Raw genomic sequence first — 26,600 nt, 5'->3', positions numbered from 1 at the left:
AACAGACATTTCTCTGACAAAGAAGTAAAAGCAGCAAGTAAATTTATGAAAAAAATGCTCCACATCACTGGTCATTCGAGAGAGGCAGATGAAAACAACACTGAGATTTCACCTCACCCCACAAAGAATGGCTGCTATCAAGAAATCAATCAGTAACAAATGTTGGCAGAGTTGCGGGGAGAAAGGAACCCTTCTCCATTGTTGGTGGGAGTGCAGACTGGTGCAAACATCATTGAAGTCAATATGGAGATACTTCAAAGAACTAGGATTAGAGGTTCCATTTGACCCAGCCATACCTCTGCTGGGTATTTTTCCAAAAGAATTAAAAGAATCATACCACAGTGATATATGCGCACCCCTGTTCACAGCAGCACAGTTTGTAACAGCTAAAACTTGGAGACAGCCCATTTGCCCATCAGTTGGAAACTGGATAAAGAAGATGTGGTTTTTCTATAAAATGGAATACTACTCAGCCATAAAGAATGAGAAATTAGAGTTATTCAAAGGAAAATGGATGCATATTGAGGATATACTATTAAGTGAAATAGATAAGTCACACATGTGTAAATACCAAATAGTTTCTCTGGTGTGAAAAACTATAATTGTACATAAGATCCTAATGGTATAGTTGACAATGTGAAATAGGAAGAAAAGAGCTAAAGGTTTAGGGGAAGTGGGAAGGGTAGGGGAAAGGTAATAAGGGAAAAGAAAAAAATACGAGAAATGAAGAAATTGAAATAAAGTATTTGTAAATAGGGAATGGAGGAGAGGGTGAAGGGAGAACAGGGATAAGTGAAAAAAATGAGAATCAAAACCTGTCATTTACACGTACAAGATCCCAATAATGAATGTAACTGTACTGTATACCTATAATATACCAATAAACTCAATGAGGAAAAAACAAAAAGAAACCAGCAACAAATTGAAGATGCAACTCACAGAATGGGAAAATTCTTCACTAATTATTCTGCAGACAAAGGACTGATATTTAAAATATATAAATAACTGAAGAAATCCCACCATCTTAATTTTAAAACCTAAACCAAAAATGAGTATCTGCAATGAAAAGACACTTTTCAGGTAAAGAAGTACAAATAGCAAATAAACATATGACAAAATGTACGCCTTTACTAATCATTCAAGCAATGCAAACTAAAACAACACTGAGATTCCATCTCACTCCAGAAAGAATGGCTATCATCAAGAAATCAACCAGTAATAAATGTTGATAAGGCTGGAGGGGAAAAGTAACTCTTCTGCAGTGTAGGGTGGGAGTGTACAACCACTATTGAAATCAGTATGGAGTTCCTCAAAAAACGAAAACTAGAGGTTGAAATTTACCCAGCTGTTCTCCTTCTAGGTTTCTTCCTGAAAGAGTTAAAAGCATCATACCACAGCAAGATATGCACACTCATGTTTATAGCAGCACAATTTTAATAGCTGAGTCTTGTAAACAGCTCTTATGCCCAACAATGGATGAGTGGCTAAAGAAAATGTGGTTTTTATATACAATGTATTACTACTCTGCCATAAAGAAGGATGAACTTGAGACATTTTTAAGTAGATCGATGTACCTTGAGAACACAATTTTAAGTGAAATAAGTCAGACTCACATGTTTAAATACCACATTTTTCTCTTCTGTGAGAAATCTGAAGGATAAATAAGGACCAAAATGGGAAGAAAATGTTCAAATGGGAAGGTGAACAAGGGAGAGGTGAGGGGAAAGGGAATGAAGGAAATAGGGATTAAAAAAATAAAAAGAATGAAAGGGAAACCATAGCAACAAAGTTTTGTAAATTAAGATTGAAGAGAAGGGAGGGGATTGTGAAAAAGAATTCAAATATTTTATGTATAGGTACAGGTTCACTATGATGAATGTGATCATTATGTGTCTTTAAAATGTATCAATAAAATCAATTTTTAAAATAAAGAAAATATCTAAATTGTAGGCAATGTATAAGTATTTAATTATCCATTAAAATCATATGTAATTTGAATGAATAAGTGCAAATTTAAAAAATTTAATTTTACAGAAGCAGGAAAAAAATGGGGCAAAATACACCTCAAAATAGATTTTCAACAAGTGGTCAGTTTGCAAGTTGTGCTTGATCGTATTGTGGTCCTGAATGTATCAATTAGGATAAAGGATTTTGATTGATTCAATGAGTTGTTTTCTTCAGTACTATGAAAATGAGAATGTCTACAAGTCATTAGAGACCCATGGGCTGAAGCCCAACTATATCAGGAAGATTTAAGTAATAATCTAAGGGTTAAACTAAGGACAACCCAACAACAATAATAAAATGAGAAACCACTTAAGCAAAATACAGGAACAGACTTCCAGTTCACCAATGGCAAATAGTGGAACAAATGAGGATGAAAAGTCTGACAGTGAACCATCAGGACACCCTGGACTCAAAGCAGAGGAAGTCACAAAACTGATCAATCAGGCACTAGAGAAATTTAAAACAGAAGTGATTCCCCAGATAATCATAGAGATGATAACCAAAATGAAAGTTATAATTTAAGACTCTAAAACAGAAACTGAGAGGAAAATAGATGAGCTCAGGGCCATGATAGAAGCCAGGAATGCCAGAATAAGAAAGAATTGGAAACAATAAATGCCCAATATAAGAAAGAATGGAATCCACAGGGCAGATTGAAGCAGATATCCAGATTAAAAACTCTATTGAGAGTGTTCACAACAGAGTAAAGAGTCCAAAGATAGAATCTCAGATATAGAAGATAAAATTGCTGTCAGTGACCATGAAAAATAGAGGTCTCTTAAAAACAGTAGGGGATCATGAGAAATTGATCCAACAACTCTTAGACAATGCAAAGAATAATAACATGAGATTGATAGGAATCCAAGAAGTAGCAGGAGAAAATGCAAATGATTTTAAAAAGCTGTTCACAGAATTAATGGCAGAAAATTTACCAAACAGAGAGGAAGAATTTGACATACAGATAAGTGAGGCATATAGGACTCCAACTAGCTGTGATAAAAAAAAAAAATCTACACCTAGACATATAATAATCAAGATCCCAGAAATCCAACAGAAACACAAAATACTACAAGCAGTAAGAGATAAGAAACAAATCACGAGCAAAAGAAAGCCCATCAGAATCAAAGCAGATTTTCAAGGCAAACCCTTAGGTTAACGAGAGCCTGGAATGAGACATTTCAAGTACTAAAAGAAAACAACCTCCAACCTAGACTGATGTATCCTGAAAAACTCTCTTTCAAAATCAATGGAGAAATCAGACACTTCCATGACAAAGAACACCTGAGAAACTTCATGAATACCAAACCAGCACTACATGAAATTCTAAACAATATCCTAGAAAAAGACAATGAAGGTAACAACACAACGAGGCCCAACAGAGCAAATCAAATAGGCAAGGCAAGAAACTAAAAGGAGAAGGTGAAAAAAACATGACAGTAATAAGTTAGTACATATCATTTATAACCATCAATATCAATGGCCTCAATTCACCAATCAAGAGAAATAGACTGGCAGAATGGATTAAGAAGCAAAATCCAATATGTGGTATACAAGACACACCTAGTGCAAAAAAGAAGCCCATAGACTGAAAGTGAAAGGATGGAAAACTTCTTCATGCAACAGGAGCCCAGAAAAAAGCAGGGGTAGCAATCTTATTCACAGACAAAGTAAATTTCAAACCTAAACCGATTGAAAGAGACAAAGAAGCCCACTACATCCTTGTGAAGGAAACCATTCAAGAGGAAGAGATAACAAATAATTTATTTTCAATCTATTGAGTATGTTAGAAAATACATATGCTCCTTTTCTCTTTTCTTCTCTTTTTCTTTTTTCTTTTTCTTTCCCTGGTGCTGGGAATTAAATTCAGCACATTGTTCTGGCTAGGCAGGTGCAGCACTACTGAGCTAAATCTCAGGCTTTAAATTTCATATTTTTAAAATCTGTCGACACATTAATCTTTGTCTTTATATGTCGGTCTACCAAATTGAGTTATTTTGGTTCTCATTTTCTTTGCTTTTTTATTTGACAATTTATGAAATCTGTATATATGAGTAGTATGAAAAGTAGTAAGGTCCATCTGTCATTCTCCTCTCTCATCTCTGCCTTCTGCAAACTTCCTTTTCTGTCACTACAGCTTGTTTGGTTGGAAATTTGTTAAGACAAATTTTGTTATGTTATCAATATACCTTTGTACCTATTTTCTACTGATAATGAATATTAATTTTTAAGTAAATTTTATCATAGCTATACTTAAATAAATGGGTAATGAATCATTAATATCATTCAGTATCTGGTACATATTACAAATTCTGCAACTGCCTCAAAGATGATATTTGTTTTTCTCAAATCACACAAATCACAAACATTCCACACATCACTGCACTGTTTTATTATACCAAAGTATATATTGTATTGTAGAAAATATGTATTGTGTGTACTTGTTGGGGGTATGTTTTTACACATATGTGTGCACCATTAAATGAGAAACACGGTCATGAATATGGTAGGATTTTATACATTTGGCATATCGATAGTTTCTCTGCCAACCTTATGATTTCTCTAAATTACATGCTTCATTTAATTCATAGTATTTTGTTTGGGAAGAATATTACATATGTATTGGTGTTAAATTCTATCATTATACTTGTAAAACAATACAATAAAAATAAGCATGGGATATAATAAAATAGAAACAGAAAAATCTGATCTTAAAAATGTGAACTCTTAGTTGTTTTTGGATTTCAAATATAAATATATTTATTTTCTGTGGGAAGTTTTGTTAGAAAATGTAAGTGATACAATCAACAAGCATATGATATTTATCAAATTAATAAAACCAAGGAGTTTATAAATCAAAATTTTGAGGACACTTTCTCAACTATAATATGTAACTTTGTTTTATTTGTAAATACATTATCTCAAAAATATTATACAAAAAGAAAATGAGAAAGAATATATAATGTTTGAAGATCATATCAAACTAATAATTTATTTGGATTAACAGTCGGTGTTGCATAAATTTTTGTTTATTTCATATCCTTTTTTGCTGTCATATATATGTCTATTTGAAATTTTTATTTAGTATCTTCATTTCTTGTTGTCATGTATGTTTGCAATCTTTAATAAAAAAATAGATTTTTTACATGGAAGAAAACCTGATGTATGCCAGTGACAACTTCAAATCACGGAAAATACATGGGGACACACTAGAGGGTATTAGGACTACTGGTAAGCTTTAAATTTGCATGGGTAAAGCAAAACTTTAAACTTAAAAAAAAATCAAAGCATTTCTGGGGTAAACAAACCACCAAGTAAAAATTTGTGAAAGAAAAAGCCACCACTTTGACTAAAGGAAAGCAAAGGCCATTTGCCTTTATAAGTAAACTGAGGTAGGGCAGGGTTTGCATAGAGGTCACTTAAGTAGGAGGACACAGCTGCACTCTTTGGGGGAGTCATTTGAGGGAGTGGCATTGATGGGTGCTGAGCTGTGCATGCAAAAGCCAGACATGGAATCGTCACAGAAGAGGACAGTGAGCCATGAGAATCCAGGTCTCTTGCTGACCAACTACTGGTCTCACTTTCAAGGTGGACTTTTAAAAAATCCACAAATATTTGTTGTGTGTCAAAGTAATGAATGAATGAGAAGACTTCAGATTAGGTGCTGGTCCACTTTGGATCTTAAATAAGCCCCACATGTTGACGGCTTTGTCCCCAAACTGTGGGGAAACAGGGAGGGTGGAACATTGAGGATGTAGGGCTTAGTGGAAGGAAGTGAGGTCATTGGGGGTTCCCTTGATGGGATACTGGGCCCCTGGCCCCTCCAATTTCTCTTTTTGTTTCCCAGCTGCTATGAGGGGCGCAGTTTTTCTCTACCACACATCTCCTGCTTGATGTTCTGCCTCACCACCAATCCAGAAGTAAAGAGTTTTCCAGGCATGCACTGCAGTATCCAAAACTGTAAGCCAAAGTAAAGCTTTCCTCCTTCTAAGTTGATTACCACAAGTTTCTTCTACAGTGACAGAAAACTAACACAGGGGCTCCCTGTCACCTCATCTCCTTCACCAGAATCCCACTCAGGACCATCCTGGGAACAGCTTGGCTGTGAAAGCACACAGTGAGTGACTTTCGTCTTCTCTGAATGAGCATTTTATGGGTAAATTACATAGACTCACAATACCAAATTCAACACCAAAGAAGAACTGGTGCTTCTCAAAGCCGCGTGATTGGTGAGGATGCACCTAACAGGCAGAGACAGTGGAGGACTGAAATAATCGTCTCGAAGTGGAGGCCAGGCCTGTGAAAGCCAACTGGGCAGTGAGATCTGATGGAGCACTGCTAGTGCTGTGAAGGTGCACGGAGAAAGCTGTGTCCTCTCCTCACGGATGTGTATCATCCCATGGTCAACTCACCCCTGGCACTGTACCTTCCAAATAGTAGATGTGAAGCAATCTGTTGAGTCGCACCATGATGAGTACACACAATGCTCTGTAGAAAGGAGAAGTGAGAGTGTCTCCAAGTCAAGACTTCACTATTACAACTCCTTAGTGTAAACCTTATGCTCACCCTTTTGAGATGAGAAATTGAGGCTAACTGAGGCTGCCCAGGGCTGTTGACTAAAGATACTGGGGTGTAAGTCTCATGTGTCTCCCAACCTGCCTCAATTCTAGCTTCCCAAAGAGGTATATGGAGTGAGGGAAATCTGTAAGTGTTCAGGAAAGAAGAGCCATGCCTTAAAGCACTGACAATGCCAGACTACTTAGATCTGGAGCTTGAGGAGACTCACTGTGCATCCCGTGTGGGCAGCTGACTGAAAAGAGAGCTCTGCACTGCCTACGCAGACCCAGGCTGATGTTCGCTCAGTCCACACAGGTGCTATTGCTCTTCCCATTGAAACTCTGCAGTTCTGTTTGCTGTGAACACCATTTTATGATAACAAATGTGCAATTAGCATGCTGTGTGTCTACACTAGTTTATAATTTTTAAAAGGATCCTTTATATTGGTAATTCTGGAAGACAAAAATAACAGAGAATTCTCCATACTCCTAGTTCAGGCCCTTATCTTACTTTTGCACATTTTCTCTTTCCAAATACAGTATGTTTGAATTGTCACTTTCACAGGAAATGAGTTGAATCATTAAAAGATTGTTCTCAAACAGTGCACTTATATGGAGGCAACAAGGTAGGTGGTGGCACCACCACAGCCCTGAGTACCAAATCAATTCACTAAAGCCTATGGGGCTTGAACCAGATCTCCTTCACTCTTCAAGGGTCCCCTCAAGAGTCACATAGAAAGGGGACACACACACACACACACTACACCCCAAACCAATAGCTTGAAGCATCAGAGTTACAAAGAGTTGTTGAAGGCCTTCTCTCTGGCAGTATTCCTTCCATCTCAATTTTATTAAAGAGCTTCAGAAGCATCGGTGTTATGTCTTTCCTGAATTTTTGTAGAATTCAGCAGTGAATCCATCAATACCTTAGCTTTTCTTAGTTAGTAGGTTTTTTTATTACTGCTTCAATTTCATTACCTGTCATTGGATTATACATTTTTAAATCTTCCTGGTTCCGTTTTAGTAATTCATATGAATTTCTTCAAAGTGCTTGTTAATGATCCTTTAGATTTGGACAGTGTCCGTTGTGATTTCACATTTTTCCTTTCTTATTGTATTCATTTGGCACTTTTCTCTTCACTCCTGGTTACATTGAAGGTTTACCTATTTTGTTTATTCTTTTGAAGTTAAAACCTGAATGCCAGTCTTTCCTGTGTGGGATAAGAAATCCTAGACTAATGTTTCTCTATAGACACTGCAGTCTGCCAGGAAGAAAGTGTGACCTAAATTTATACAGGAAAGCAACTCTGAAGGCAGTGTAGAGGAGCCTGAGCCTTCCACTGACCCTGTAGTTGATGACGCTGTCACTGTAGCAGAGTCCATAGGAACTGGTGGAGGGACACCCAGAGGAACTGTCTACGGAGGAACTTTAACAACATCTGGCTGAGCGACAGAATGGCAGCTGAGGAGCTTTCTGAAGAGGAGGGGGAACATAAAAGTCAGTGCAGCAAAGTTCTTCTTCTGAGATAAAGAAAATCCTCAAAAAATTGACAGAGCCACAAACATCTGTACAGAAGATCAACCCAGACAGAGAAATTCACTTATTAACGACAGTGTCATGTCATGCTACACAACAGTGTTAAAGAAAAGACAGAAACAGACAGCCTTAGACCAGTGTCTAGTTATGAAAAGGTGGAGATCTAGTGAGCCAGAAGCAGGTCGTAGTGGACTACAGACTCTCCCAAGGACAGAAAGGACGCCAGGGAGCCAGATTCCTGATGTTCTCATGGGAGGGAACTCTCCTTCCAAACAGTAACCACCTTCCTTATTTGAAAAGCTTTCTAATTTATTTCCACAAAGTTTTTTATGCCATTTGTTCCATCTTCTGATTTTTTACTATTCCATTAATCTTCTTTATATCATCTATGAAGTTTTGGATCCATTTTTCATGTTATCTTCTTGTTTTTAAGGTATCTTTAATTAACTGGTCATTGACAACTGCTCTGTCTACTGGTTCTGACACTCCCTTCACATTGGTCAGGACTGCTGCCCATACTTTTTATCATACTGTTAATCTCCTTAATATTTATTTGGAGCCCTTTTATGAACTCTAATTCTTTTCTATGTTAGTCATTCATATTTTGCATCATTTTGTTTCCCTCTGCTAGCTTTTTATTTGTGTCTTTTGCAGACTTGCTGCTTCTTTTATTTGGCCCAATATCTTATTACTTATATCTTCCATGAGCTTACTGATATTTTGTGATCTCCCTTGATATCATCTGCAGTTATTTAGCTGTGTAGCTTTTGGTTTTCTCCCCTTTGATGCACCATAGATCAGCTGTGGGCATGTTCGGACTTTGAGGAGTCATTTTTGTGGGCTCACTTTCTGATGCTTCTATTTTTTTATTGCTTGTTTGTTTTTGTGTTCAGGCTTGTGGGTTGGGTGTAGTGGAAATCTTTGTTTCTTGTATGGAGGCTTCTTGAGTTAGTGTCTGTTTCAGTGCTATCCTGTGGTTGTAGTTATTGGTCTTTGCATCTCTCCCAGAATCCAAACATGTTCATTTACTTTGGATAGAAGGTTGCTGCATATTTGGCCCAGTACCCCATTCCTCAGGAATTGGTCACAGCATTTTTAATGACCCCACGCAATACAGATTTTGCTTCCCATGAATACCAATGGCAACAACTATGTCATCTTGGCCATAGCAATAAAATCAGTATTAATTATAGCATGAGATACAAACTAAGTATTAACAAACTCTATAGACCCATAATATACCACCCTGAATCATGGAAAATAGGTCTATAATTATAGTATGAACTTAAGACAACCCAAGTGTTGACCATATATTGCCCTAATGTACATGTACTAAATGGTACAACTTTATCTTTACTAACAATAGAGCTGTATTCAATGGCAATAGTATAAAGTTAACTAGCTATACAGAGATTCATAAAGCTTAGCAGTTTTACTATTAAAGGTAGAGGGGCTGGTGAGCCAGAGAATATAACAAGCAAAATTAATTAGTCAGTGAAATATGAGAAGGAGGAGAGAAAAGTGATATGGGGTGCTATTAAGGAGTAAAAGGAAATTAATAGTATTAGCAGTCACAGTAAAAAATAAACAAAAAAGCAGAAAAAATGTAGAGAACAAAATACAGAATTTAAATTAAAGATAAAAAGGAAGACAAAAATTTTAAATGGGAAAAGAAACTAGGAACTAACAAAGGGTTAAAACCCAATCCTCCAAAAAAAAAGAAAAATTAAGTCAAAGAAAAATTTCCTGTATTTTAGAATGAGTGGTTTCTTTCCAAGGCCTTCAGACTTTGGATCCAGCCAGTCACAACTTTGTCTCCCTGGCTTTAGGACCTATGTGTTTTTGAGGTATATTCCCTCTCTCTGCTCACTCCAGACTGTGGTTTCCATACAAGCCAGTGCATGTCCTTGCTCACTTTAGTAGCTGGGAAATATAATTAGCCCTGTGGTCTCTGCTGGGAGTAGATCGTGGGATGGGGGAGTCAAGTGAACTGTTGGACTGGATGTCAACACTCACAGCGTCTGATTGCCCCCTTCTCCCCCCTTACATTTTCCTTGTCTAAGATCAGGTCAGTTGGTTAGTCCTTGCCTCTGCTGCCTTGTGCCAAGGAGAAGCACATCATAGAGCAAGCTTGGACTTGCTGGATGGTCACACCCTAGCTTCAGGGGTGGGGGCTGCACCACTGTCTGGTGTGGGCCTGCTTGCTTGAGCAGATGGCACGTGTTCAGTCCATTATGGACCTACTTTCTCACATCCAGGGGTGGTTTCTGCACACCTGACATGCACCTACTTACTTACATGGAGGGAGCATATATTTCACTTGTGTTAAAAGACTGGCCCTTTTTTTTCCTGGACATCTGGGAGTGATGTGTTCAATCACATGATGCAATTGGGCAGTTATTTCCTGTGTATTCAACTCATGTTTGCAGAATTCTTGTTTACAGAATCCATATACTCCAAAATTCCATTCCATAGCAGGTTCCTCATAGCAGTTGGGGTGGCTTATGAAGAGCCAGTGAGGAGATTCACCAGCAGTCAGCTCTACTCAGGCAGAACTGGGACAGAGACAAGCATGGGAGGGCATCTCCCTAGTCAGAGGAGTAAGTGGCCATTCTTAAAACTAACAACAACCAAGTACAGTCCCACTTATGAACAGGACTGAACTTGGATGAGGTCCAGAGCTGTCCCAAGAAAAGCTGAGCAGTCACAGATGTCCTGCTAGTGAGGAGTCAGCAATGCCCTCTAGGGAGATGACTGAGGGGCAGGTTGTACACACTGACTCTGGCAGAAATAGCATCACTGCTTGCAAAGCTACAGCACATAAATAAGAGTGGGAGGGGCTCCCCTGTAAGTAGGGATGGCAAGAGACAAAGCCAGAAAACTAGGCAGAGGGCTGAATGGGGCATTATATTGGTAAACTCCCTTCACTTGCACTGAATACTCAACATACACAACTTAAATGAAGAAGGATTTTATTTTTTTTGCTCATGGTTTCAGAGGTTTCTGTTCATTGTTGGTGGGTTCCAAGCAGAAGAGTAGTGAGGGAGAACTTGGTGGAAATAAAAATTAGTGTTTTTCCTGAGTTGTTCTGAGGTTTAGCATATATAAACCTCCCAGAGGGAGAGTCCAAGACAAAGGGATCTGTTGTCTCATAAACCTCATTCTGGATTAAGCAACAAATGTGCTCCTTATTTCCTGAATATGGCTAAGAAAAGAGTCGGAGGCAGCTCTGAGGGCAGTGTGCCCCCACCTCAGGAGAGATGAGGACACTATGGTCAGATCCTCCATGGCACAAGCTTAGTACCTTCGACAGGGGATCTGATCTGGTTTTTGGTTTAGTTTTTAGTTTTTGTCATTTACTGGGTCTTGGATTAGAGGTCCTAAAGAAAACATCCATGGCATAATTAAATTTGAATTTCAAACAACCAACATTTTTCAGTATGGTATATCAATTTCCTGTTGGAGTTCTAACAAACTGCTACAATCTCAGTGGTTTAAAGCAGCACACCTTTGTGATCTCCTAGTTCCAGAGGTCAGAAGTCTGAATTGGTTCCCATGAGCTAAAGTAGAGGTCAGCAGGCCTGCACCTCTCCTGGAGGCTCCAGCAGAGAGAGAAACCATTGCTTCACCCTTGGAAGCTCCCAAAAAGTCCTCTTGTCCTGACTCCTAAACTCTCCATATCCAAAGCCAGAAGTGGGGGACAAAGTCATTCTCACCTGCGTCACACTGACACTATGTGGACTCTCTCTTCCACATGCAAGCTTCCTCCTGACTCTGTGGGGCCCACCCAGATAACCCAGAATAATATTGTCATGTTAGGGTGATGAGAAATCTTTACTCTCCTTTGCCTTGCAAAGTAACATGTTCACAGATTCTAGGGATTAGGACATGGACATCTTTGGGAGGTTTGTCTATCACAATATGTATGCCGTAATATGGCACAGGACATAATTGTGTACGGTTGGTCTTAAATTCAAGTGGAACTGAACCATTAGTACTTATGTACTAATCTGGCAGCCCTCACTCTGATGCAGGATAAGTTTTCTCTCAGTATGCCACTAGAGGACTTGCTGTGGGCCTTCCATATCCATCCACATCAGATCCTTTGGGCTGACAGCCTCCCAGGTGCCTCCATGTTTTCTGGGTCCCAGTGGATTCAGCGATTTGGACTTCCACTACCTCTTCTGCCAAGTTCCTCTGCTGGTGTTTGTCCCCTAAAGCCTTTCTATCCTAACTCAGCACTCTTTAGGGGAGGCCAGCACCCCCCCACACACAAAGAAAGATACGCTTAGCTATGCTGTCCAGATCAGGCTGGGCAGGGAGCCTCCAAAAGGGAGCAAACCCGAGAAGGCTGGATAGTTGAGATTGTGGCCTGCACCGGAGCCAGAGTTGGAAGGGCCAGGAGAGCCACACACGGTCACTGGCAGTGAAGGTGATTGAGAAGACAAGTGCTGAGTAAGACATGATGCCAAAGGCCACAGTCAGAAATAGATGGAAAGGAGGAAGAGAAAAGCAAACGGGGATGGAGATCCTGAAGCTAAAGAGAAGAAATAGAGGACACAATAGTAGAGTTAAGAAAGACAGGCTTGGTCAGGGACAGGCAGGAAAAAGAGCCACTGAGTAAGCTGTAACTGGGAGGAAAGGGGCAGTCTACTGTACTGCTGTCCCTCCTCACAGCGACAAGATCCCTGAAGGCTGGTGCTGGATCACCCTCTGCAAATAGCCTCCCCTTTTTTGATTCCTCCTAGACAAACTGCCAGGGGCCTGAAACTACCCAGGAAAGAAGGCTGTCCACCTTCTGTGTGGAATTGCACATCCTTCCATTACCTGGGCTTTTCTCACCACACAGCAGAGACCACGAAGCTGATCAATAACCTCTTCAGAGGACTGACCATGAAAGGCATCTCTGCAAATGTGGACTGTGGAGACATAAGCCAAGGAGACACCCTCTTGCTCCCCTGTGAAGAAGGAGATACAGCAGGGCACTTTTTACGGGATACCGGCACATGCCTGAAATTTTCTCTGGTCGCCACTTTTATTGTGGATGGATTCTGTGCTTGCTCGTCCAACTACTTGACTTAGAAAAAGACATGCAGTTACTTTAACTGGTTGTCCTGTGTCTCCAGGTCTCAGTGGATCTTCCCTTTCTCCACAACCTATCACTCCTGCCCTTTCTGACTTTAGAAACAAAATTCTTGGATATCTTACATAATGGGAACTTCCTGAAGATTATCAGTGTAAGAAAAAATATCTCAGTAAACAAACAAGAATGAAAACATACTGAAAATTTCTACTACCTAGAAAGGTGCTATCATTTGAAAACGTCCCAAATGCCATATGATAAGACTTGGTCAGCATCCCATGGCACTCTAAAGAAGCGATGGAACTCTTAGGAGGTAGGAGCTAATGGGAGGAAGTTAGGTTATTGGATAGCATGTCCCTGAAAGGGGCATTGGGACACCTGCCGCCCTCCTTACTTTCTTTGGCTTCTGGTCACCATGAAGGAACAGACCTCCCATATATAGCACATGCTCCTGGTGTGATAACAGGCCCAAAGTAACATCATCTGAGTATGAACTGAATCTTCTGAAACTATGAGCCAATATTATTCATTTCTAAGTTGTTTTTTTTTAGGTATTTTGTCATAACAATGAAATACTGACTAACACAAAGACATTGCTGTTCTGCCTCTCAGCTTACAAAAGTGAGTTACAGCAGGTATGATAGCACACACCTGTAATCCTAGCACTTGGAAAGAGGACCATGAGTTTGAGGACAGCTAGGATTACAAAGCAAGTACCAGCAAGTTCAAGCACAGCAATACCCTGCTGGAGGAGGAGGAGGAGGAGGAAGAAGAAGGAGCCATACACTCATATCCACACACACCCACAATATGCTCTTCTCACGTAAGGCTGCAGAAGCAGTTCTCTAAAGAAATTTTGAAATCAGAGCCTGTGCAGTGTAGAGTCCTAAGAATCTGAATTTTTAACAAGTTCCCAGGTGAGTCTTCTGGAAAATTTAGAAGAAACCAACCAGACAACTTCCACAAGAAAACAGCCTGTTAACCCTTGTACCTGTAGCTCCAGGTAGTTTATACCAAGGTCCCATCTCCAGCTGTGGACCATGGCCTGTGAGGAACTGGGCCATAGAGTGGGTAGCAAGCAAAGCTTTATCTATGTGTGTAGCTGCTCCCTGTCATTCACATTACTGACTGAGCTCTGTTTTCTGTCAGAGCAGCAGCAGTGTTAGATTTTCACAGGAACAGAAATCTTAATGTAGAGTGCTTGTGTGAGGGATCTGAGTAGTGAGCTCCTTATGAGAATGCAATGCCTGATGATCTGAGGTGGAGCTGAGGCAGTGATGCTGGCACTAAGGAGCAGCTGCAAGTACAAAGCTTAGTAAAGCTATGTAACTGCACAGAGACTATAATAAATCAGACTCCTATCAAAACAGTGAGAGACAAGTGAAAACCAAACTGCTTCTGGTGGCAGGCTTTCCAGCACCAAGTGAGTTGATGGACTTCAACTGCACAACTGGTATCAGGCACTTGTTTTAGTCCAGGCATGGCCCACCCATCATTTTATTTACCACTTTCACCCATGTCCCTTTCCTGCGCTGTACATTTGTCTCTGTTATAGTTTTGATAAACTCTCGAGCTAACCCCACCCAAAATCAATAAATAAGCAACACTTCTTGAGAGCTTCTCTGAAAAGGGGAAAAGATTGAATGATGGGATAGTAGAAGATGCTAAGACTACCAACAACAAAGAAAATCTGCATTTAAAAGAGAATGCTAAGGGTCTTACTTAAATTATAATTATTCTATCATATATTAGAGTGTAATAACAGAAATAAAGTGCACAATAAATGTAATGCATTTGAATCATCCTGGAACCAACACCGATCCCCCATCTATAGAAAACTATCTTCCATAAATCCGTATCTTTGTGCCAAAAAGGTTGGGGCCTGCTGCTTTATACCACTGCTATGGTTCATCTCCACAACAACTCAGCAGTCCTTACTATTTTACCCATGAAGATATGAGTAAATGGGCACATGGTTTAAATAAATGCTGATAATAAATGGTGGAGTCAGATTCTGAGTAGGACCCTCAGGACACACCTACTAAAGGGAGACAGGAGCCAGTGGGCCCTTGGCACCCCAAGTAGACAGTTGATCCCAACAGTTTACCCAGGACAAGCTGCCAGTAGCCTGGGCCAATCCTGGGCTGCCTCCTTCACTACCTCTCACCAGCACCTTCCCTGACTCCCCGTCTCACTGTCTGGAGCCCTTCCCTTTCCCAAAGAAGCCCTGCATTTTGTTTCGGACTCCACTTTTTAGAAACCTGACGTAAGACACTTGTTTACTTCAAACTGAGTTTTAGAATTGAAGGTGAGATTCTGTGCACCTTGGTTGGCAAACCTGGCACATCCAGCTGACATTCAGGCTTCCCCGGCCTACACTTCACATCCTGGAACCAGAGCCAGCCTTACCTGGCAGAGACTTGTTTGGTTGTGACTCCTCTTTTTGACAAGCAGGATTGATTTTCCAGTTAACTTTCAGAGATGTGAAGCATCTGATGCATTGATTTCTGTTTCAGGACCTCATATACACCAAGCTTCACCTTCACTGCCGAGTGCTGAGTGCTTGAGAGTTGGAGGCAGTCAGTATCGCTGGGTGCTGGGTAATGCTAATGTGTTTTCTGCCCGTTCCAGGTGGGAGGTTGAACCTCTCCTCAAAATGCCATGCCCAGGTGCTACACTCAACCTCATTCAGGCACCTACCATGGTCAGAGAGCCAGGCCCCTCCAAACTGGCATTTAAACCATCGCTGGTACAGTAGTAGTCCGGAGCTAGAGCCTAGAGGAGGCAAGGAGGCAACAGGATTCCTCCCTGGCAAATAGGTTAGACCCCTTACAAAAAAGAATCCCAGAGTTTGGTCCTCCTCCCTTCCAGTCCATCCACCATGTGCAGACACAGCATGTCCCAGGAGTCATCTGGAAGCAGCTCACCAGATGTGTGGCCTTCTAGAGTCTCAGTCTTAGAAATCCAACCTCCAGAGCTATGAGAAATGAATGCCTGCTCTTTATAAATTATTCAGGCTCAGGCATTTTGTTATAGCAGCACAAATGGACTATAGGTGTGTGTGCCTGACTCCATTACCTCAGAACACATGTAGAATCCAGCAGCTATCCTGTAAATCTTACTGAAAAGCTAACTAGCTGGGCATCATGGGGGAGGGAATTCAGTTGTGTACTGCACTGCAAGTAATTTCAAATCCTACAGGAGGACTTCAGGCCCCACAAGTCCATCTCTTCCGCTGTTTTCCTACCTTCTCACCTGCTTTCCTACGAAGCATCTGAATAACTGGATTCCTGATGTGATGAGACTAAGTGCTACTGACTTCCAACATTACAAAGGAGACTGGATCCTCACTGTTCTCATTTTTAGCTCTCACCTCTTTCCCTGCCTTGAACATGACAATTGTGTTTGTTGTTTTCTTACTTAATTTATTCCCTTCCTCACTAGACTGCTTTCTACAATGGGTGCTCATTAATAGCCCTGGCCTGACAAAAGAGTTGGCTTTCAGTAAATGGTTAAGGGCCACAAATGGCAAACAAGTGCCTGTCGGGGTTGCTGTTGAGCCAACAGAGGAATCTAGAGTACTACAGGAAAAAGTCAGTTTTCAGCTGAACATCCTTTATGCTGGGGACCAGAAGTGCTTTAGATCTCATAATTTTTTTCAGATTTTGGAAAATTTTATGTACATAATGAAACACCTTGGGAATGAGATCAGACTCCAAACAGGAAATTCACTTACATTTCTTATACACCTTATATACGTAGCTCTCGTGGTGTGGGATTTTTCCACTTATATTATGTTGGCACAACATTTCAGATTTTGGAGCATTTCATATTTTGAATTAGGGGTGTTCAACCTGTGCCAGAAAATAATCAGGTAACGTAGGGGAGAAAGTTTACCTTTACTCAGACTTTCACAAAATTGGAGAAGCATCATCATGTGATGATCCTGGAAGAGAAGGAGCCTTTGATGATCTGAATGAAGCCTGGACTGGCAGGGACATGGGCACCTGAGGTAGTGGTGGGTGAACACATGTTTCTAGGACTCTTTTCTGCGGGCATAGAGTTTGCTATTCTAGCTGCACATCAGAATTGTTGGGGGAACTGTGAAGAACCAACAGTCAGACTTCAATCCATGCTGTTAGAATTTCCAGGACTGGGGGTGCTCAGGCATCACAGTATTTTTTAAGACAACCTAACGTTCAGTGAGGGTTGGTTTAAGGTGTTAATTAGAAAGCAGTGTGATCTGTTTTACACCTAGGGAGAGTCACTTTTACAGGAGCACAGAGTGGATGGTAGAGGACAGAAATTTTAGACCAGAGGAGTAATCAGAAAGCTACACACATTATCTAGGGATGATGGGTTATAGGGTGAGAACAATAATAGACTTGAGGAAGAAAAATCTCCTGGACTTGGTGCTGATGAGGTTAGCAAGGGACAAGAACAGGATGTGCGTGTCCAGATGCTTCTCTCAAGTGACTAGGAGGACACGGACCGCACACACTGGGAAATGCAGGACAGGGGAAGGTTTTGGAGAAGTATGGAATGTTCTCCCAGCTATAAACTGTTGGAAGGAGTCCTGGATGCCTAAAGGACTTGCCAGGGTGAGTGATGAGACAAATAAGAAAGAGGGAACCAAACACACTTTCAATTGGCTTTACATGGAATTTAATTAGTTCAAGAAGGAGAGGAAAACCTCTTTGGGACAAAAATTTCAACTTGGCCACAGATAAGGCAGAGTTTCCAGGGAAATTTCAGTGTCTAGTCTGATTCTAAGAGGATTGGGCTGTGGAGTCATGGAAAACAGCAAAACCAAAGAAAGGAAACTCAGCAGGGTCAGCAAGTCAGAAGGAAGGATGAAAGCTGGACCAAACTTTGCTGACAGGTGGCTCCCAGTAAGATGCAAGTCAGAAGGTCCCTTGCTCTCTGGCCTGAGAAGAAAGACTCACAGTTCCTTAGCAGCTCTGCAGTTTTTTATTTGCCACAAATAGTGAAATCAGACAAGCAAGATTATTAGATTGATGCTGAAAAGAACAAGTAGACTTCAAGGGATGAAGATATTCTCTGACTGGCAAGTGAAACATAAGATATGGAGTGTAGACCCTGGTTTTTCCACCTTGAGGGATGTTTGCCAGTGTGTTGGTCTTCAGTGTTTTCTAAAGAGCTGAGCAGATCATACGACTCCCCAGTGAGCACGTGAGATAGGTGACACCTTCTCGAAACACCTCTAAAACCTTCTGATTGAGATAATTACTACGCTGCAAAAAGGAAGAGCACCAACTTGAGGGAATTCAAGGAGCACCACAGAAGCATTTTAGAATATGTCTGATGCACTTTAAGGCCTGTGAGGAAGGAACAAGATCAGCCTGGAAAGGACTTTTGGGTAATAGATTAGATCCCTGCTCACAGAGAGACGAGAGTCTTCAAGTGAGTAATGACTTACTGGACAGTCAGTTTTGATGAGAAACCTAGTATATGTGGCTCCCAGTTTTATCTTCTAGGAATGAGTCATTCCAAAAGCAAAAGAGCTATTGTTTGCTTGCTCCAATATTGTTAGCACAGGAAAAAAAAAGATGATAATCACAACTCTCTAGCATTTTGGGGACTGCTCTTAGGGCATATATTTCTCAGGTAAATATGCCAATAATCCTGTACTGCTGAAAGCCCTTCATATCTGCCCTGTGGTTTAAGAAAAGTTCTAAACTGTACTAACTTGGTCCTTTCAGGGGTCAAATATGCCAGAAGACTTGAATTCAACTGTCAAAGCTCATGAAAGGTAAAGAATAATGTCAACGCCAAAACCAAGATGTTCTCATTTCAAAAGCCTCATGTCTCCAGCCCTGCATCACTTCCTACAAGGCCTAATGACTGTAAAACGACACTGTCACAAATTCAAGATGGTGGCTTATGGTGGAACATTCAAGCACTAGGTACTGTGTTAGAGGTCAGTGACAAAAGATTAAAAGGGCATAGTTTTAAGCCTCCAAAAATTCAAATGTGAAATTTGAGCCATCAGTTTTCACCAGGCTGTAGTGGACTCAAAGGATGCCTGAGGTCTTCAGATAAAGAAGTTAATGGCTGGCTTTCCCCACCTGTGTGACTGCTGTGTGTGAAAGGAGAGGGGGTAGCATGTTCAGGGCACACAGAATTCAGGAGTGACTGGCTTCATTCCTGTGGGTAAAATCTCCAAGCTACATCCCCACCTGTGAAGAGCAGAGGATGATTCCAGGCAGGTGAGTCTCAGCATCACTGCTGAAGGGCTACAGGAGTTTTAGCCTTGTCCCTGGGAGAGCAAAGATGTGTTGGACATCAGGACAAGTTAAGCTTAACTGAGCTTCAATGTAATGCTTGAGGCAGCCCATTGCAGAGAAAAAAAAGAAAGCTAAATCCTAAAGATGTGGCCCCAGACAGAGGATGGACAAGAGAACATCTTCCCCACCTGGGTGGAGCATTTGGTGTAGTGGCCACAGGAGTTGCGCTGAATTCACACTGGTAAGCTTTCTGAAACAGCCCACAAGCCCCAGCTCCTCCTAAGTGCTGAGATGTGTAGTACATCACAGAATCAAAATGTCTGTCCTTCAAAATGCATGTTGCTTCAGGCTGCCAAGTGTGATGCTGAGCCCAAGCATACATAATTCATGTGTCATTTTAGGTGCCCGGCATCTTGAGCGGAAAGGCGTAGCAATGAAGCTGCATAGGAGGCCGCTGGCTTTGCCTAATTCATGTTAGAGAGGTGCAGTTGGATTTTACGCAGCTCCCAAGAATATTCCCTCTCCTAATGGAGTCTGAAAAGGTTAAATGTGTGGGGCAGGGGTGGGGGGACAATATGTATGCACATTTTACAAAGCTCCACTGAGAAACTGGGCTGTATGAGTTTGCCAGTGGGAACTTTTTTTTATGTGAGAAAGGAGGCAGACAGAAAAAGTAGAGGAAGAAAAGGAAGAAGTGGGGGAAGAGCAGGAAAAGGAGGAGAAAACCAAATCAACACGACCTTTTGTTTCATCACCTGCAAGGACTAAGTCTCAGACCAAATCTGCTCTCAGGACCACCAGATAATAAAGACTATAGCATCAACAATTAGTTTTCACTCTGTGCCATATATGACATAAATCCTTCAGAGTAGGTAGGGATTGTTCTATCCGTATTATATAGGAGATTACAACTGCTAAGGAAGATCAAATAACTTGTCCATGTACTTGCAACCCTTAAGTAGAAATCCCAGACCTCACATTCAGCACTCCAGGTTTGCAGGAAAAGAGCTTGTGTCTATTGTCTTAAGTACATTGGAGCTTGTGCCCAAGGTGCACAGGCAATGGTAAGAGGCAGATTTCCCAACTAGCATGTCAGATGCTTGTGTCCGCCGGCCACGCTGGGCAGAAACATGAGGAGGATCATTTGCAGGACAGCAAATCACAGGTGGAGCAAGGAGAGCTGTGGCCAGTGATTATCAACCCTGCTGCACATTAGGATCACATAACTAAGGTCGAGGGTCCCCAGCATTTTTATGGTGAACACACACAACAAATGATTTACCATTTTCACCAATTTTAAGCACACAACTCAATGAATGGCATTATGTAGAGTCGCAATGTTTGCGACCATCACCACCATCCATCTCCTGAAGGTATTTATCACCACAAATGGTGGTGATAAATTCTCATTCGCCTCAGCCTCTGGGAACCTCTCTCTGGCTTTCTGTGTCTGGCAATTGCCTATTCTAAGTTTCTCAAGTAAATGAAATCATGCAGTATTTGTCATCCTTTTGTATCTTTCTTATTTCATTTAGCAGAATGTTTTCAGAGTTCACCCAGGTTAGAGTATAGATCTAAATTCCATCTCTTTTTCAAGATGAATAACATTCTATTTTATGCATAACCAGATTTTGCTTATACATTCTACTGCTGGTGGACACGTGGGCTGGCTATTGTGAATAATGCTGTTACGAATATTGGTGAACAAGTATCTAGCTGAGACCCCGCTTTGCATTAGTTTAAAGGTATCACCCTGCAGGAGAAGTGCTGGATCATATGGCAATTCTATATTGAGCATTTTGAGGAGCAGCATACTGTACTGTTTCACATTCTCATGAGAAATCTACCAGGGTTCAAATTTCTCCACATCTTCTCGCACCTTTATTGTTTTCATTTTTTTTTAAAGTGACCCTAAATGGAGAGAAGTAGTATCTCATCTTGGTTTTGATTTACATTTCCTCATGGCTACTGATAAGTAGTCCCTTTTATGTTCGTATTGGCCATTTATATATCTGCCTTAGCAAAATTGATATTCAAGCTTTTTGCTCATTTTGACTTAGGGTCTTTTGTTGTTGTTCAGATATATTCCAGATACTATTCTTTTAATAGATGTATAATTTGCAAATATTTTGTCATTCTGTGGATTGCCTTTTCACCACTTCTCCTTTGATGCAAAAAGGTTTATAGTTTTGATTAAACCCATTTTTTAATTTATTTCTTTTGTTTTCTATGCCTTTGGTGTTGTCATTGCCAAATAAATTCCATGTCATGAATTTTTCCCCCATTTTTTACTTAAGGAATTTTATATTTTAAGCTTTTCTATTTATGTCTTTAACCCATTTTTAATTAATTTTTCTATACATAATTTTCAACACAAATGTTTTGCATGTGAATATCCAGTTTTCTCAGCACCATTGGATAGAGAAAGTCTCCTTTCCCTTTTGAAGGGTTTTAGTGCTTTGTCTAAAATCAGCTGCCTATGTGCACTTCTGGTGCACATCAAAGCACCCAAAAGCAATTGAAAGAGTGCCCAATAATGGAAGCTGTAATGATTTGAATGACAAAAATAGTTTTGGCTTCGTGACTCAGAGTACAAAATAAGTACCCAAGAATCCATACTGATATAAATAAATGCTACAGTGAATGAAGGAATAAATAAATACAGTGGGACAAAATACAAAATTCTCATTCAGAATACCTCCAAATAATGCAGGTAGATACTCCTGCTGAAAGGACTAGAAGGTAAGTCTCTTCCTTTAGGTGTGGACCATCAACAGCAACTTCCTTCCGATATTACTTATAGGAAGAAATAAGAATAACCTGACAGTGGAGGATCATGACAAACACCAAGCAAGTGTTAAGATCAACATCGACAATCATATCCATACGATAAGTTGCAACGAGTATTGCACTTTTATGGTTTCCTCTCCCAAATCCCTGTCTCAGTCTAATCATGAAAACTCCAGTTGAAGGGTTTGCAACAAAATTCTTGACCAGTACTCCACTAAAGAGTTAAGATAGTCAAAAACAAGGAAAACATGAGACATTATCACAGCCCACAGGAACCTCGGGAGAAATGGCAACTAAATGTTATGTCCTGAATGAGATTTGAGAACAGAAAAAGGAGGCTAGGGAAAAACCAGTGAAATATATTTGTTCATTAGAAGTGACAAATGTATCATATTAATGTGAAATAATAATAATGGAAGCTGGATATTGGGTATAGAGAAAAATGGCAACTTTCTATAAATTTTAAACTATTGTGAAGTAAAAACCTGACAAATAAATGTATTAATGTTTTTTGGTTATAGCCACAAAACGTTCTAAAGTTTAAAAATGGAGCTAGATAAAAACTAGTAGTAAACTCATCTTCCCCTTTGCAGCAGCTGTGTCACCAGCCTCATGTCTGATACGGTCCATAAACGAACAGGGAGAATGGTAATTACTATTTTACTTGGTCTGGTGCCACTGAAATAGGACTCTCACTTTCCAATATCATCCCAGAGCATCTCAAGTAATTTAGCTGTAAGTAATGCACAGGTGTGCTAGTGCTAGACGCCAGACCAAAGAAGTGGATGACGACTGATCCTCTAGCATTGGAGGGTGTCCTGGTCAGATTAGCTCCACAGGGGCTCCTGGAAGTTTCCACTCCTCGTAGAGGCATGGAGGTGGATACGGGACTGACCTTGCTGCTGATCTTGCTGCCTTTCCTGATGAAGAATGCGGATGCAGCTCACAGGGACTAGGTGGGCACAGGAGCGTCTCAGTTTCTCCAAAATTCCGAAAGCCTCTTCTACATGCATTATCCTGAGCCCCTCAAGTCAGACTCTAGGATAGATATAAAATCATAAATTTGCCTGGTCTAAAGTGTATTTTCCTTTCACTTATCTCTTAAACCTTAGAAACAGAAAGCCACTAATATTTCTAAGGCATAAATATTTCATCACAAAAATTTTAGTGGAATAAAATACAACAGATTTTATTTCCTCTAGTAGAATCTGCTAACCCTGCGAAATAGCTTCCACTTTGCGTCAGTCTCACACACCCTGTTTTCCACCACCCCTTTCTTTACAAGTCCCTCTGCTACCATGCCTCTTCCGTCACACTGTGAGTCTCCACTACTTTTAAAGAGTAGCTGCTGACAGTGTGAAGGCAGAGTGAGCAAAGGGGAAAATGGTCCATTGATCATTACCCAGGGGCTGTCAGACAACACTGCAAGGTGCAAATAACTGGGTGCCAGATTGGGCTTCTTCAGTGCATATGCTGTTGTTGGCAGCCCTTATCTTGCAGTAGAGAGATCTTCAGAGCATCTCATTTCAAGAGACACAGCTACAGGATAAGGTCATGTGCAGTTCCCAGGGAAAGGAGGCCCATCAAACTACAGTCTGGGCATATGGAAAGTCCCTTCTCTCCCACAGCTTGACAGGAAGGCAGAATTTTTGCCATACATCAGGAGGCTGACATTCATGGTATCAGCATTCCAAGGAATAATTCCTCCTCTGTAGCCAAAGAAATGACACCATTAGCCTGTTTTTGGAGAGGAGACTATTTAAGGATCTGCCTGAACACGAGGCTGTGCCATCCCTGTCATCCTCCTGTGTAATTGACACATACTCCACCCCTCTATGTGGGACTCTTTCCCTCCCTGGGCTGCTAGGAATGAGGAAGCACTGGAGGCAAGGTGCTTTGAACTGAACTTTCTGTGTCGTAAACTGTCCCTGAGGAGCAGTAGTAACCCAAAAAGCTGCCTTCCCAAAGAAAGACATCATCATTCTCTCAGTTTGAAAGCAGAAGTAGGGGCAATAAGGAGCACCTCACTGTCATAAGTGGTATTATCTAGCACAATGGTTCCTCTCTTTTTATCCCGTCGCCCACAAACAATCCATTTAGACCTATTAAATCAGATACAACAGTTTACGGTAGAATAAAGTGAACACATTATTTGGTTTGAAGACACTGCACACCCCACTCCAGGGACCGCTGCATCTCCTCTGACATTCCACCGTGCTCTTTAAGAAGTAATGGGGGAAATGCTATCATAGCACCAGAGGTTCTGGTTTCAAAGTGGTGCCTGAAGATTTCACAGTGCCATTTCCATTAACGGCCATGACAGGCACGTAACGAAATCCTCACAGGCAGTGCCACAAATTTCCTGCGGAGCCTGCAGTGGGGATGGGAATTACAAGATGAGTCTGACATTTATGACACCCACAGGGCGGTGTTCCCTACCTCGGTCCTCTTTGACTGGAGCAATCGTTGATGGTAGCAGAGGGGCCGATGGGAAGTGGGATGGGGCCTAATCTTACTGCAGAGTCTCCATCCAGAGCCAGTTTCATCTAAGAAAACACAAGAAAGGCCTGTGACTCTCCCTGGGTTCCTTGCTATCTACTGAAGTAAGCTTCCAAGAAGAGCAGTCAGGTGAGGGTCCCTTCAAAGCTAATGCTTCCACCGACGGGAAAGAGCTGACTCGTGGTGATCCTCTACCGCTGCTATTCATTGCTAGCACCTGAGCCAGGCAGGTGGCCATCACAGGTGTTTCCTGCCTCCCATCCAATGGCCTACATTTTATGACGTGCTTTTGAGACCTGTGCTAAGTAAAGAGGTCTCTACTTTCACAATGGATCTTTTCTTTCCCACCTGATCTGTCCAGGGAATGTGTTCTTCCTTTTATAGATTTGTTTAAAAATTTCTTAAAGCAATGGAAATAATAACAGCTAGAGGGCCAGGGATTTAGCTCAGTGATTCCGCTGCCTACCTCACAAGCACAATGTCTCGAGTTCAATCCTTGGTACAAAAAAATTAAATTAAATTTTTAAAAAAAGCTAGATATCTTGCTTACAGTCAGGGAATTATCAACTTTACTGAAAGAACACGTCACTGCCAGAGTGCCCAAGTGACTCACAGTACATGCCCAGCTCTAAGACACATTGATACTCTGAACCACAAGCCTGTTTGCAATTCACTCAGGAGGAAAGCCAGCTTCCTACTCACAGATTCCAGACATTGCTAGGATTCTGCCCTTTCACTTCCCTGCCTGCAACACCTACTCTTTGAGGGGGACATGGTGCTCTTTCCAAAGACCTTCTCCACTTTCCATCTTTTCCATCTTTTAACACCCCACAGTCCAGAAATGTTTATGTTTTTCCAGTGAGGAAATGACCTAAGCAAGCCTTCTCCAGGTATTTATGAGATGTCCTGATTTTTAGAATCTTAGGGCTCAAAAACCCCAGCCACTACAAATCAAAGCTTTCTATTTTGAAAGTATTTCCTTCTGATCTGAGAAAGGCAATTGCCATTTCCAATGCAGTCTTAGTCATTTTCGTGTCCTGAAACACAATACACAACAACCACAGTTTAAAGGAGGAAAGGCTTATTTTGGCTTACAGACCTTGGTCAGCTGGCTCCAAGCAGAAAATGTAATGGCAAAGGGGTGTCATAGAGGAAAAGCTGCTCACGTGATGGCAGACAGCAAAGAGAGATGAGAGGAAGCATGAGGGAGATATACCCTTCAGGTCATGCCCCAGTGACTCACTTCTTTCAACCAGACTCACCTCCTAGCAGCAAGTCAGCTTCATTGTCCCCTGGATTCAATCATGTCCCAAAAGTCTCACCTATGAGCACATGAACTCTTTGGAGAACATTCTTGATCTAAACCATAACATTCTACCCCTAAGCCCCTGAAGACTTATGCACACCTCTTAAGGCAAAATACATTTGATTCATATTTAAGAGTCACCACTGTCTTAACATTTCCAGCATTGCTGAAAAGTCCAAGTCCAAAGTCTCCTCTGAAACACAAGGTAAACTCTTATCTGTGAGCTCCTGAAAAAAATCAAAGCTGAAATCAAGCATTGTCAATATACAATGGCACAGGGAAACATTCCCATTTCACAAAGGAGAAACAGGAAGAAAGAAACTGGACCAAAGAAAGACCAAAATCCAGCAGGGGAAACATCACATACTGTCCCCAGCGCAGGTTGCAGTATAAGGGGAATTTTGAAGGGCTCAGGTCACCTTGCCTCTAAAGCACGTCCAGTCATAGCTCTCGTGGCCCCTCTCTCTTGGGGTGGCTTTGCTCACTGCCTGCAGCTTTCCTCGGCAGGTGTTCCACATCCCTGGCTCCTCTGTCTTCCTGGGGTTTCTTCTACACTTTCAGCTTCACATATTCAAGG

The 26,600-nt window shown here is 41.1% G+C and overlaps 1 long non-coding RNA gene across 1 annotated transcript in view; it reads right to left on the bottom strand.

Annotated features, from left to right (window-relative positions):
• Positions 1-23,245, bottom strand: part of LOC117283688 — a 31,831-nt gene extending 8,586 nt beyond the window's left edge. Inside the window, exon 1 of the long non-coding RNA XR_004514726.1 lies at positions 23,114-23,245. This is a non-coding gene — a long non-coding RNA (uncharacterized LOC117283688). The remainder of the gene's footprint in view (positions 1-23,113) is intronic.
• Positions 23,246-26,600: the final 3,355 nt, after the last annotated feature.

Source organism: Fukomys damarensis, unplaced genomic scaffold (genome assembly GCF_012274545.1).
Source record: "Fukomys damarensis isolate Sample0158 unplaced genomic scaffold, DMR_v1.0_HiC HiC_scaffold_29, whole genome shotgun sequence".
NCBI classification, from domain to species: Eukaryota; Metazoa; Chordata; class Mammalia; order Rodentia; family Bathyergidae; genus Fukomys; species Fukomys damarensis.
This window is presented reverse-complemented; position numbering and strand designations above follow the sequence as displayed.